Raw genomic sequence first — 15,620 nt, 5'->3', positions numbered from 1 at the left:
TATTTCCAGACCCTGGGTATTTGTTTGCAAGACCACTTGGGTGCCTGTTTCTACCACATCAGGCCAGATGAGAAATATGACCGCCTCTTTACTGCTTTCCACCAAACAGAACAAACTGAGTACATGAAGCATTTGAGAGAGCAATACATTTTACTGAAAAACCAAATCACTGGCCCTTACATGCAGAACTTAAGCTACATGAAGCACTGCAAATATTTTTTAAGAGTTGTTAGGAAATCATTAACCAAAACTGCCCTCCTTGACCAGGCAAGGTAATAACTGCTTGCATGAGTTGTCCCACAACAGGAGGACCTGATAAGGAACACTGTGCTGACACCAAAAACTAACTGGGAGATTTCAGGAGGGACCAAAAGAGGGAGGAGATGCCAGTCCATAGTATGTATTGCCAATTGCCCAGAAGCCCTCATGCTGGAATCCGTCTTGGATGAAAGATGCGAGTGCATCCAGGAAAGGCCCAGAGTCAGACCAAATATGGGCAGGAGTAGGATGATTAGCCAGAGACAACCTAGCAACTAGCCCCACTTCCATAAAACCTGCAACCACAGCCATGCAGCAGAGTTCTCCTGGTTCATGCTATTCCTCTCCATCCTACTGTCCCTTCCCAATAAAGTCCTTTGCTTTGTCAGTGTACATGTGATTTCTCAGACAATTCATTTCTGAGAGTTAGACAAGAGTCCACTCTCAGGCCCTGAAAGGGGTCCTCCTTCCTGCAACAGACTTACTTTAGGTGTCCCTGACTTCACAAGGCCTTCTGACCAGCCAGACAGATTTTCTCTCCTCCCTCTCCGCTAAGCCTGGTTTTCTCTCACCCTCCCATACAACTGAGGTATACCAGGCACTGAGATCCTGAGCCTAAGAAGGGGAAATTCCCTAGGCAACCTGTTTACCCCATTCTAATTCCTGGTACTGAGTTCTTCCTTGCACATTACAATCACATTTTGTTTTGTTTTGTTTTCATACTTAATTTCTACCTCTATCACTAAATGACCATTTCTACAACAGGCAATCATCACTACACTGGCCTGACATGGAGCTGGATCTCCATAAATATGGACTGGACATGTGAGGAAATAAGTACACTCTAATGTCTCAGGTGAGTCAGGAAAGGCAAATATGTTGGGACACTGAGGAAGAAATTATAGACCATACCAAGAAGGGACCACATTACTGAGAAGGTGACCTTTCACTTGATTTTTCACAGAAGAAGGTGAGCATCCAAAAGATGGTGAGGTTGGAAAAGAGGAGAAAAAGGCCCACCTTGAAACCCAGCAAGACTCTGGGTGACTCTCCTGGATACAAAAGCCTTTCTGCTTCTCTCATTTCTTGTTTGTAGGAAAAAGGCTCCATTCAGCCTCCATAACTTTCCCTGAGTTCCAAAGGGCAGGTTCAAACAGTTGCTAATTAGGGAAAGGAGGGGATGCAGAGGCAAAGGAGGAGTCTTCTGGAAACAATAATGCAGCTTTGGGGCAGGGTCCTTGTTCCCCCCAAGGGATACATATAATAATATCTTTGAGGTCTCTACCCAGGTGAAGGATGGCAACTTCAGGCTGAGCACAAGATTCCTGGAGCACCAGCTTCCTACCTTACCACCAATCCATCAGGAGAAAGTCATGCACCATGCAGCCTTCACCCCCATATTTTGCCTATAAAAAAATTTCCCCTCCATGTCATTGGGGAATTTGGGGTTTTTGAGCATGAGCCACCTGTTCTCCTTGCTTGGCCTTGCAAAAAAACATTTCTCTCAAAATTCCAATGTTTCAGTTTACTTGTCCTCACTGTATTTCAGGAACATGAACTTTGTCAGCAACAACCTCAGTATTTGAGAATTACAGGCAGTGTAGCCCACACTGGGTTACAGAAGACTGGGTAACTAGAGGCTGGTGAGATGGGCTGAACATAAGGTGTTCACCTTCTGGCAGAGTTTGTAATTGCAGGTGCTTGGTGCTGTAATTCAATCTGAGTCTGAAGGTCTAAGAACCCAGAACTCCAACATTTAAGGACAGGAAAAGGTAGATGTCCCAAGTCAAGAAGAGAGCGGGAGAATTAGCTTTTCCTTTGCCTTTTTGTTCTGTCTGGGCCATCAACAGATTGAATGACATTGGTGAGGTTGATCTTCTTTACACTGTTTACTGATTCAAATGTTAATCTTGCTGCCAAAACTCAGCTTCTGTCCACCAGTGCCAAATAGAAATGCAGAAACAGAGTTTTGGTCAAAGGAGAAAAAAAAAAACAGCTTTATTGTTTACTGGGCAAAGGAGGCCACAGCAAGCTAAGGCCTTAAAGACTGTGCCCTCCTTTGGGAGAGAATAGGAAGTGGTTTTACAGTTTGGGGAGTAGAAAATACAGCCACAGATAGGGATCAGAGTAAATGCAAGCTTGCATTCTTCAAAGTTGGTGTTTAGGGGCCCTAGGACTGGTTCTGGTGGTCTTCCTCTCTGGTTTTCATTTGTTGGAAGTTTCAGTTCTGCAAAAGAACTCAAAGATATTGTTATGTATATTCCTTGAGAGGGAACAAGAACTCCGTCTCAAGGCTGCACCATTCTTTCTTGACTGCTCCTCCCTGCATCAGCATCTGTTTGAACCTGCCCTTTGCAACTGAGGGAAATTCATGGCTGAATGAGGCCCACTTCCCAAAAACAAGAAATAGCCTATTCCCAGATGCCCCACAGGGCTCTGCTCAGTTTCAGTCTCTTCCAGAAGCACCTTCACAGACACACCCAGAAACGGCCAGGTGGTCCTCAAGGAGAGACACAGGCAAGCACCCTTCGCTCTCTGGTTCTAGGCAGAGACTCTTATTTCCACACTTCCTTAAAAGCCCAGCAGTTTTATTTGATGTAGGCAACCAAAGCTGTGAGAATTACATTGAAAACAGGAACAAATTGTCTTTAAAGGGAAATGAAGATCCTTTCTGACTGGTGAGTAAAACCATGAACGTGGTACATGAGTTTTGTAACGCTTTTTTTCTATTTAGAGGTATGGCTGCAATTCAGCATCTATCTGCCAGTGCCAAATTAAAACACAGAGACAGTACTGGGTAAAGGAGAAAAAAATAGCTTTTTGCTTTGCCAAGCAAAGGAGGGTCACAGCAGGCTAATGCCCTAAAGACTGTCGCCCCCATTAGAAAGAATTGAGAGGAGTTTTATAGCAAAAAGGAGAAAAACAGGTTTTCAGCTAGGAATCAGGATTGGGAAAAACATGCATTTTTCTTTCTTTGGGGAGAATTTTAGTCATCAAAGCTGGTGTCAGAAGATCTCGGTATGATCATGATGGTGGTCTTCTGGGTTATTGCCTAGAATCACAGTACTTTTGAAAAGGGCATACTGATCAGAGATTAGAACAAACTAGGACAGTTCCTGAAAAACATCTTGTACTGATAATCTTTAACCCACAGGCGATTGCACTCTGGGTGCCTAATCTTTAGCTTATGGGTGATTGTGTTGGGGTGCAATTTAGCCAGGGAGAAGGACAAGGAAGTACTCTAAGCTGTCCTTGACTGCTCCTCCCTTGTCTTTGCATCCCTTCCCTGATCAGCAACTGTCTGAACCTGCCCCTAGGAACTCAGGGAAGGTCATGGTGGTAGCATGAGGCCCATTTCCTAAGAACAAGAAATGGGGGACACAGAAAGGCTTTTGTACCCAGGAGCCCCAAATGCCTAAATGAATGTAGACAGGGGACCTGTTCCAGGAAGGAACATGTTGGCATAGATCATTGAGAATGAACTAGGTGTGTAGATAAGCAGGAACCTACAAAAATGTGTTTATTAAAACTCCTCTCTGCATCCCACTGTCTCTGATGATGAAGCAAACATTCATTTACCAAACACTTGCTTTTCCATCTCCATGTCAATTGCCTTCCTCACCATTTGAAGTAACAAACCCCTGCCCCTGCATTCTCTTTGTCTTTAACTAAAGGTGGTATTTACGGTCAGGGTTTTGGTCATTTAGATGAGTTTACTCATTTTCCTGGGTCTGCCTTATGCATACATGTTATTAAATTTTTGCGTGATTTTCTTCTATAAATCTACCTCACATTAATTCAGTTCTTAGACCAGCCAGAGGGACCTAGAAGGGTAGAGGAAAATGTCTTCCTCCCCAACATCCTCAATGTTTTCTAGAGAGCTGAACAGGTCATGTGACCTCTGACATATGACATATTTACCTATTTGGGCCATAGGCTGACAACTCCCCCCAAAACCATTGGAAAATCTTCTATCAAGCAAAGCTAAATTTATTACTACAGTAAATGAGAACACCACATTTATGGAATTCTAGTAGCATCTCAGAAAGGGGACCCCAGTGAGATAATTATAGGTTTTTAGAGTATGAGCCAAACCATTTTAAAGCAGACTTTGCAAGGAAAGAAACTGGTAGGGATGGGAATGAATTTTTGCATAATTGATTTGGGTCAATTGTCACAGATTGGTGAGGTCAGTGGTCACAGATAGGTGAGGGTCTTTTTTTTTTAGTGGCCGAATCTGCTGCATATGGAAGGCTAGGGGTCTAACTGGAGTTACAGCTGCCAGCCTACACTACAACCACAGCAACACAGGATCCCAGCCTCATCTGTGGCCTACACCACAGCTTGCAGCAACACTGGAGCTTTAACCCACTTAGCAAAGCCAGGGATTGAACCTCCATCCTCAAAGACATAATGTTGGGTTCTTAACACATTGAGCCACAATGGGACTCCCAGGTAAGGGTCTTAAGTGAATATAGATGTTATCAAGCAGTTAGTTTTTTTGTTTGTTTTGTTTTGTTTTGTTTTCCCACTGTACAACAAGGGGGTCAGGTTATCCTCACATGTATACATTACAATTACATTTTTCCCCCACCCTTTGTTCTGTTGCAACATGAGTATCTAGACATAGTTCTCAATGCTATTCAGCAGGATCTCCTAATAAATCTATTCTAAGTTGTGTCTGATAAGCCCAAGCTCCCGATCCCTCCCACTCCCTCCCCCTCCCATCAGGCAGCCACAAGTCTCTTCTCCAAGTCCATGATTTTCTTTTCTGAGGAGATGTTCATTTGTGCTGGATATTAGATTCCAGTTATAAGTGATATCATATGGTATTTGCCTTTGTCTTTCTGGCTCATTTCACTCAGGATGAGATTCTCTAGTTCCAACCATGTTGCTGCAAATGGCATTATGTCATTCTTTTTTATGGCTGAGTAGTATTCCATTGTGTATATATACCACTTCTTCCAAATCCAATCATCTGTCGGTGGACATTTGGGTCGTTTCCATGTCTTGGCTATTGTGAATAGTGCTGCAATGAACATGCGGGTGCATGTGTCTCTTTTAAGTAGAGCTTTGTCCGGATAGATGCCCAAGAGTGGGATTGCGGGGTCATATGGAAGTTTCATGTATAGATTTCTAAGGTATCTCCAAACTGTTCTCCATAGTGGCTGTACCAGTTTACATTCCCACCAACAGTGCAGGAGGGTTCCCTTTTCTCCACAGCCCCTCCAGCCCTTGTTATTTGTGGATTTATTAATGATGGCCATTCTGACTGGTGTGAGGTGGTATCTCATGGGAGTTTTGATTTGCATTTCTCTTATGATCAGCGATGTTGAGCATTTTTTCATGTGTTTGTTGGCCATCTGTATATCTTCTTTAGAGAAATGTCTATTCAGGTCTTTTGCCCATTTTTCCATTGATTGATTGGCTTTTTTGCTGTTGAGTTGTATAAGTTGCTTGTATATTCTAGAGATTAAGCCCTTGTCAGTTGCATCATTTGAAACTATTTTCTCCCATTCTGTAAGTTGTCTTTTTGTTTTCTTTTGGGTTTCCTTTGCTGTGCAAAAGCTTTTCAGTTTGATGAGGTCCCATGGGTTTATTTTTGCTCTAATTTCTATTGCTTTGGGAGACTGACCTGAGAAAATATTCATAATGTTGATGTCAGAGAGTGTTTTGCCTATGTTTTCTTCTAGGAGTTTGATGGTGTCCTGTCGTATATTGAAGTATTTCAGCCATTTGGAGTTTATTTTTGTGCATGGTGTGAGGGTGTGTTCTAGTTTCATTGCTTTGCATGCAGCTGTCCAGGTTTCCCAGCAATGCTTGCTGAATAGACTTTCTTTTTCCCATTTTATGTTCTTGCCTCCTTGTCAAAGATTAATTGACCATAGGTGTCAGGGTTTATTTCCGGGTTCTCTATTCTGTTCCATTGGTCTGTCTGTCTGTTTTGATACCAGTACCACACTGTTTTGATGACTGTGGCTTTGTAGTATTTCTTGAAGTCTGGGAGAGTTATGCCTCCCAAGCAGTTAGTTTTAATAAGTAAGCTATTTTATGTGGCTCCTTATCTTCTAGAAGCAAGTGCTTTCCAAAAGCTAAGTTATGTTTGCTAGGTCCAATATTGTTTAGTACAGGAAATAGGAAGGTTTTTGATTACAGTTCTCAAGTGTGCAGACAAAAACAAAAACAAAAACAAAAACAAAACGGTGCCTGTCATTCTAGTAAATAATGATTTTTGCCCACCATCAAGCCATCAGCCAATGCAGCTACCCCAATGACATGCCCTGAGGGGAATTCAGGAAAGAAAAAAGTACAACACGGCTCCATATAGTTAAGATGCCTATCTAAGGAATAATTTCAATGCGCCCAGATTCTTGTTTCTTCCCGTACATGGAAAACTGCTAAAATCATTAACTTGAAATGTCTTTTTTTAATTAGCAGTAATATTTTTATGTTTGACTACTTTTTTTTTTTTTTTTTAGCAGAAACTTCCATATATCTTGGCTCTTTGCTTACCTCTCCAGAACTGTTCTTCAGAGCTGTCTGAGAGGCTGTCTCCCAGGCAATAGTCCTCAGTCTGTCCGTAATCAGCCATAACACTCAACTTTTAGGTTGTGTGTTTTTCTTCAGTGAACAGTTTCCGTAACTAACTCTTTCAGAACTTGTTAGGCAATTAAAATTAATAAGTAAGAATATTTTTGAAAATGAATGCATTCTCCCAGGTAATATACCTACTCTGTCGGAAGCCCTTTACACCTATCCTGTGAATCAGACAAGGCTCATGTCCTAAATTATGCTGACTTGGTCCTTCCACTGGCCAAGGAGGTCAAGTGAGCTTGGGTTCATACGTCAAAGTTAGTTCATCTGGTAAGGTCACTAGCAAAGTCAGCACTGAAGCCAAGTTGTTTGAATATCAGGTGCCTGGTTCTTCCACAGCCTCTAGCCATCACCACTTGTGCAAGTCTCATCTCTGGAATAAATCACATTTTCACAAAAGCAAGATGATAGTTTACTGTGTCCCAGCACCAGGCACAATGCTAGAGGCCAGTGATAAGGATTAAAAGATAGAGTTTTTTTGCCTCCAGAAGCTAAGTAGTCTAGTGAAAGAGAATGAATTACAGTAAAAGTATATTCATAAGAGTTGGCTTTTACTGGGCATGGTGGATGTCCACCTGAAATATTGGTTTTGGTGTGTGTGTGCATACACACACGTGTGTGCATGCACGCATGTATTTGGGAGTGCAGAGGTGATGGTTAATTGTGGGAACAGGCAGATAAGAGGAGTAGGGAAGACTTAATAGAGGATTCAGCTGGAATGGACTCTGAAAGGAATGTCAGCATTTTCCCTGATAATGAAGAAGTGACATTCTTGGCAAATGGAATATTTTCTGCAGTCATAAATTGTGTTGGTGATTTCAGGGCATTGCCTTATATAACCAGTGACTTGGTTCTTTTCTGCAGATGAAGTTCTCTGCAGAAGTCCCCACCTGTGCAGAGCAGCATGGGCCCTTGAGCAGAAGATTCCAGCGTGGGGAGTCATGGAGGCATCACTGAAGGGATGCAGAGCACCACAGTCCTGTGGTGCAGAGAGCAGAGTGGTGTATAGAGAGCCTGTTTCCTGGGAGGTTTAGAAGGAAGCGGCTGCTTTTAACAGAACTTCAGCTTAAAGCTTGAGATGTCAGCACACTCAAGGGCCAAAGAAAAGGCTAACACCTAAAGATCTGACACAGAGGGGGGGACAAATGACAAGGCAGCCTTCCACTCTGGGTGGAGGACTTGAAGTGCAGGGGCCACAGGACCAGGAGCAGAGGGCTACAGCCACACACTGTGTTCACCCCGACAAAGCTCTCAGAACAATAGCATGGGGACCCTGAGTCCTGCAAAGGCTGTGGGTGTATAACACATCTTGGAATCAAAATGACTTTCCCTCAGAATGCACAGTGCTCCAGGCATGCTAAACATTATCCTGAGCCCTAACATACATAATTCATGTGTCATTTACAGTGCCCAGCACTTCTGGGTGGACTGGCATACCAATGAGGCTGCCTGGGATGCTCCTTGCCTAGGCTTACCTGATTTCAGAGCTCTTCAGGTTGAATTAGAGGAGCTCTGTCAAAGGCTGCCTCTCCTAATGGGGTCTAAGGAGGGAGAAATGCAATGTTGCTGAACCCAAACTTGTGTGCCTGATGCACAGTGAGGTCAAATAAACAAACATCCCTGCTCTTGGAGCAGAGGAAGGTTTATTGCAAGGGCAAGGCAAGGAGGACTGGCAGCTCATGCTCAAAAGACCCATAGTACCTTCTGGTTTTCAGGGTAGAGTTTGGGGTGAGATCCACAGGATACATGACTTTCTTCTGGTTGGTAGGTGGTCCGTAACAGGGTGTCTAGGAGTCTCTATCATCAACCTTCTGTTTCTGAGCAACCTGAGGTCCCAGCATGTGGTCATCATCCTCCACCTAGGTGAGGGCCTTCGTTCCAGCAGAAGAACTCAAAGATAGCATCATATTATTACGTATATCCCTTCAGGGGGACTAGGACTCAGTTTTCACTATTTTTTCATTTTTGTTTGTCATCAGTTTTTTTGGCCACACCCACTGCATGCAGAGGTTCCCAGGCAAGAGATCAAATCCAAACTGCAGCTGAGACCTACAGTTGCAGCAACACAAGATCCTTAACCCGATGCGCCACAGTAGGAACTCCTCACTATTGTTTCTTGACAACTTTTCCTTGTTCCTATATTCCCTCCCTTCCCTAATTAGTAAATGCTTGATTCTGCTCTTTGGAACTCAAGGAAGACCTAGGAGACTAAAGGCTTTTTCTACAAATGGGGGTTTTCATACCCAGGAGGGCCCCACAGAGCTCTGCTCAGTTTCAATTCCCCCTTTTCTTTGATACTCTTCCATCCTGAGGGGAACAAGAATAAGACAAGAAAGGGAATAGTTTTGGATAGAGAGGTTAATCATAAACTCAACAGGGAAACCCAGTTTTAGGGGGCCTTTGTTTCAGTTTAGGGAGTAGTATACAAGCACACTCTAGAAAACTTGCTGAGAAACTTGTCCATACAAGTTTGCCAACAAAAAGTATGAAAGAGGAGGGGGAAGAAGAGAATGCAAAAGAACAAGAAAAGAAGAGGAAAGAGGATAAAACAAAAATCCACATGATTTTTCATTTCAACATTGAATCTCAGGCTGAATTTGGACTCCTGGGAGCATCAAATAATAACAATAGCTCATAATATGAACAGTCATTTCCTGCATTTCTACCATGTGCCAAGTACAACACCATTCCTTCAAAAGGTAGCAATTACTTCCCCATTTTATATATGACATTACAAATACTAAGAAAGAACAGATAACTGGTCAGTATACCTAGAGTGCATAAGCAGGATTGCCAAGCCTCAAACCCAAGTACACAGAGTTTCCTTCGGGGCTCAGTGGTTAACCCAACTAGGAACCATGAGGATGTGGGTTCGATTCCCGGCCTCGCTCAGTGGGTTAAGGATCCAGCATTGCCCTGAGCTGTGGTGTAGGTCGCAGAGGTGGCTTGGATCCCATGTTGCTGTGGCTGTGGCATAGGCTGGCAGCTATAGCTCCTATTAGACCCCTAGCCTAGAAACTTCCATATGCCAAGGGTGCAGCCCTAAAAAGCAAAAAACAAAACAAACAAACAAAAAAACCCTAGTGTACTTTTTTCCTTCTTTTACAGGAAAGGGGCTTAAGTCTTGGTATCCTCTAGTTTCTGATGCCAATTCATTTACATCTGCTTGTTCCATTGCATTAAAGCCATGGCAGGAAGTCTGATGCAGAGGCCCTTCCCCATTAGAGGTAAAAGAGGTTCAAATAAGCCAGACACAGAATTTTCATAAGTGCTTTCTCACTGGCTTGTTCTCCCAAAGCCTGCCTGCATAAACCTCCGGGTTTTCAGAAACTTCACTGCTGAATTCACTGAGTTTTAAGTCACAAACTTTTAAAATCAATTTCAAACTTAGTTCAAATTCTGACTGCTTTGTTTAAAATGCATATGCATTTTTGAGATGCTTGGTGAATGAATTCTAAAGGTTAAGATGATATATGTCTGACAGGCCAGACAATATTGCCTCTAATAAGATAGGAAACTCTTTGAAAATTACATTCTCAGAGCAGAGACTATAGGGTAGCTTTGGATCATCCAGGGGATGTAGATGTCAATGAGAGCTCCAAATCCATGGATCTCAAAAAACGTGGATCCTAGAACATTCCTCTTGTGGCTCAGCGGTAGCAAACCTGACTAGTATCCATGAGATGCGGGTTTGATCCCTTGCCTTGCTCACTGGGTTAAGGATCTAGCGTGGCTGTGGCTGTGGCTGTAGCTCGGATTCGACCACTTAAAGCCTGGGAACGTCCATATGGTACAAGCAGGGCCCTGAAAAAAAAAATTGAAAAATGTGGATCCCTAGATCTGCAACATCAATACTACCTGAAATAATTACTTGTTAGCAATGTCTGGCCCCGCCCTAGGACTGGAAAGTGTATTTTAACAAGACTTGGGTGATTCTGGTGCTGTTCAAATGTGAGACCCATTTCTCTAAGCCCATTTTACCCACACATCCCCAACCTTTGATTTAGGGAATCTTAATCATCACCATCATAGTTATGGGATGTCATGTGAACTACGTGTCATATCTAAACCCTCTTATAAGGTTTCCTGTTAAATTAATATCCCAATTTTATAGATGAGAGAATTGAGTCTTAGGGAAGTGACATTACCTGCACAAGGCACATAGGTACAAAATACAGGGTACGTGGGCTCCTTTAAAGCCTGCCTCTCTACCTTCCACACTAAGGGCGAAATGTGGGAGGCTCATTTGAAGGAGAGTTTCCTATTAATGAAGTGGTACCAAAGGTCAAGACCGTGGTTCTCAACCCTGCACCACTTTATTATCACCTGGGAGGTGTTAGAGTGTTTTCCCCCGCCCCCATCTCAATTTTTTATTGTGTTCAGTACATACAACACAAAATGAACTATTTTAACCATTAACAGTTCAGGGTCATTAAGTACATTCACAATGTTTTACAACATTCACCACTATCCGTTCTAGAACTTTTTCATCATCCTAAAGAGAAACCTCATCCATTTAATAATAACTCCCCATTCCCCCTCCCACCAGCCCTGGTGATCTTTACTTGACTTTCTATCTCTGTGAATCTGCATATTCTAGGTGCCTCATCTATGTGGAATCATAAAATATTTGTTGCGCTTCAGCATCTTGCTTATTTCACTTAGCATAATGTTCTCAGGATTTATCCATATTGTATCATGTATCAGAATTTCATTTTTAAGGTTTAAAAACATTTCATTGTATGTGTATACTATATTTTGTTTATCCATTATTCTCAATAAACATTTATCCATTCTACTCAATTGTCTCCACATTCTGGCTATTGGGAATAATGCTGCCATGAATATTGGTATATAATTATCTGGTTGAAATTTTGCTTCCAATTATTTTGGGTACATAACAGCAGTGGAATTACTGGATCATCTGATAATTCTATGTTGAACTTTTGGAAGAACTGCTCAACTGTTTTCCACAATGATTGTACCATTTTCCATTCCATCAGTAATGCACTAGGCTTCAAATTTCTCCCCATGCTTGCCAACACTTATTGTCTTTAAAAAAAAAAAAAAACTATCCTGGTGGGTGTGAAATAGTTACTCTCTAGAGTTTTGATTTGGTATAATTCATTAGCGAAGCCATCTTGATCAGAGTTTTGTTGTTGTTGTTGGGATGGTTTTTAAATTATTATTATTAGAGTCAATCTCCTTAAGAATTATAGCTTTATACAGATTTTTCTACTTCATAATTCAGTCTTGGTAGGTTGTGTGTTTCTATGAATTTGTTCATTTCATCTAAGTTGTCCAATTTGTTGGTGTATGTTCATAGTACTCTTTTTTTTGGCTTTTTAGGGCTGCACTGGTGGCATATGGAGGTTCCGAGGCTAGGTATCCAATCGGAGCTACAGCTGCTAGCCTACACCAGAGCCACAGCAACAAAGGATCCAAGCCATGTCTGCGACTTACACCACAGCTCACGGCAATGCCAGATCCTTAACCCACTGAGAGAGGCCAGAGATCAAACCCTCAACCACATCATTCTTAGTCAGATTCATTTCCATTGTGCCACAACAGGAACTGCCATAGTACTCTTATAATCCTTTTTATTTCTGTAATACTGGAAGTAATGTCCCCACTTTTCTTTATGATTTTAGTAATTTGAGTGTCCTCTCTTTTTTTCTTAGTCAATATAGCTAAAGTTTTGTCAACTTTGTAATCTTCTCCAATAACCATTTTTCAATTCTATTGTTTTTCTATCCCTATTTTGTTTATCTCTTTTCTAATCTTTATTGTCCTCTTCCTTCTGCTCATTTTGTGTCCAGTTTTTTCCTCTTTTTCTAGTTTCCTAGGTGTGAGGTAGTTTATTGATTTAAGGTCTTTCTTTTTAAAATGTATTTACAGCTGTAAATTTTCCTCTTAGCACTGCTTGCACTCTATCCCATAAGTTTTTATTTTCATTTGTCATTAGGTATTTTCCAATTCCCCTTGTGATGTCTTCTTGGCCTATTTTTTGCTTAGAGTATGTTTTAGAAGTAGAGAGTAGAACAGTAGTCTTAGAGGCAGAGAGGTAGCTGAAATTGGGAGATGTTGTTCAAAGGGTACTAAGATGAAGTACTGTAGGATGAATAAATATAGGTAATACACAGCATGATGACTACAGCTAATACTACTATTTTCATATGCTGGATATCTGCAAGAGAGTAGACGTCGGGTGTCTCATGACCAAAAAAAAAAGAGTGGTAACTATATGAGGAAATGGATATGTTAATTATCTTGACTCTAGTAATCATTTCACTATATATTTGTACACCAAAATACATGTATACCTTAAACATATGCAATTTTTATTTTAAAAAGTATGTTGTTTAATTTCTAAAAATTTGTGATTTTTCCAAATTCCTTCTGTGATTGACTTCTCGTTCCATTCTTTTTGATTGGGAATTTTTTAGACAATGTTTTTTATTATTTACATTATTTCAATCTATTCAAATTTATTGATATTTTTGTGGCCTAATATATGGTCTGTCCTGGAGAATGTTGCACGTGCATCTGAGGAAAATATGTTTAGTGTTGTTCACTGATATATTTTTTTTTCTTTATACTGGCAATACCAATTGCTAGTGAGGATGCAGAGCAACAGAAACACTCATTCATTACCAATGAGAATACAAGATTTGCAAGACTTAATGGAAGATAGTTTGGCACTTTCATACAAAGCTAAACAATATCTTACCATAAGATCTATCAATCCACTACAAAATATTCATCCAAATGACTTGAAAACTTATGCCTACACAAAAACCTGCATATAAATATTTATAGCAGCATTATCAATGATTCTCCAAACTGGAAGCACCACTATCCAGCAAGTAAACGGACAATCAAACTGTAATACATTTATTCATGTGCTTCCATTCGTAGATGGATACTATTCAGTCATGAAAAAGAATGAGCTATAAGCCACACAAAGACATGGATAAATGTTAATTGCCTATTATTACCTGAAAGAAGCAAGTTGCTGTAAAGGTTACTTATGTTATTATTCTATTTATATGAAATTCTGAAAAAAGGCAAAATATCTGAACAGGACACAGGTAAGTAGGTGCTATGGTTTTGGGAGAAGAGAGGTTTGACTAGGGGAAGCACAGGGGGCTATTTAGAACAGTGAAGCTCTTCTATATGATGACATATTGGTAAAAACAGGACTTCATGCATCTGTCAAAAACCTTAGAACTTTGCAGCACAAAGAGTAAAACAACATATACAAATTTTTAATAAAAAATCATTCAGGTGGTCAGAAAAACCCAGGGTAGAAATGTAGACTATGTTCAAAAATCCAACTGTTAGAGTTTATGAAGTTACCTCACTAAAGGGAATGGGAGGAAAAGATTCTGACTTAAGTAACTTTGGAAATGAGTAGAGACTGAGACTAAATATAAAAGCCATTGTTCATAAGCTCTATACCCTTGCTGATGACAGTTTTCACATGGGGCATGGGGTTAACTTCTGAAATCTCCATGCATACATATTGAAACTGAACCATTAGATACATGGACAGTGGATGGTGGGAGGTAAGTTTTGTTACTGGTGGTGTAGAAGGTTATAGTAAGGGGGAAGACTAGAATGAATCGTGGTAATAGACACATGAGTGTGACCTCTTATAGAGCTTAATACAGAATCAAAGTAATACACTTAGAAATGTAGATATGCCTATAAGTGGGTCAGTACATGTATTTCCTTGCTCTGATCAACTGAGAAGACCTAGAAGCACCTCTGTACCAGCAGCACTGAACACAGTTTGTGATGAGATCTTCATTCTAGAAGAACTCCTTGGAGAAATGGCTGATTCTAGGACTGGGTCAGTGAGCCTAGGTCATCCTATAGTGGCTGAAAGTAAGAGGATGCTCAAGAAAGAACATGAGAATGGAGGGAGTATGTCAAAGGGACCCAAGAGCCAAACTGGTAGAGCTCCCAATGGCTAAAGCTGGAACAGTTTGAGCAAGAAAATAAAAGTGGTATTGGATTTTAACCCAAAGTATAAAATAAATATCTAAGAATCCATACAGATGTAAAGAAATGTTTGAATGAATAAATAAATAAATGTGAAACAATAAAAAAATCTCCTACTAGAATAATTCCAAATAATTTTTATAGACACTTCTGTTCAAAGAGATGGAATATAAATCCCTACCCCCTAAGTGTGGACTGCAGATAGTGACTTCCTTCCTAAGAGTAACAATATGGAGAGGAGTAAATAATAGTAACCATACAGTGAAGAACCCCACCAACCCCACCTCAACCAGGTGATACATCTTATTCTTGTGGTTCCATCCATAACTGGATGCTATTCATCCATGAAAAGGACTAAGCTCTCAAGCCATGCAAAGTCATGAATAAATGCTAGATATACTGTTAAGTGGAAGAATCCAGTCTCTGAGAAGGTCACCATTAGTGGTGGTAAGTGTTAGGGACCAAGGTAGGCTGCCCCAAAATATGCCTCAATGGCACACTGATGATTTTGAATTAAAGTTACTGAAGAAAAAACCAACATAAGAGGGACACTCTGACCCTCCTTGTGGTCTCCCTGAAAGCAGGAAATAAACCTTTCATTCGAAAGGCACACTCTCTGCACCTGGAGGTAGACGGACACAATTATCACAAGAGATTAAAAAAAGTAACTGGAGTAGAGAAGCCCATATAAACATATCTTGTCACTTCTTTAGTTGAATACACCAAGCCCAAACTCTGTTTAGATTCTTCACTAATTGGGC

This window comes from Sus scrofa, chromosome 15 (genome assembly GCF_000003025.6).
Source record: "Sus scrofa isolate TJ Tabasco breed Duroc chromosome 15, Sscrofa11.1, whole genome shotgun sequence".
Taxonomy (NCBI): domain Eukaryota; kingdom Metazoa; phylum Chordata; class Mammalia; order Artiodactyla; family Suidae; genus Sus; species Sus scrofa.
The sequence above is the reverse complement of the archived record's forward strand: the minus strand, read 5'-3'. Positions refer to the sequence as shown.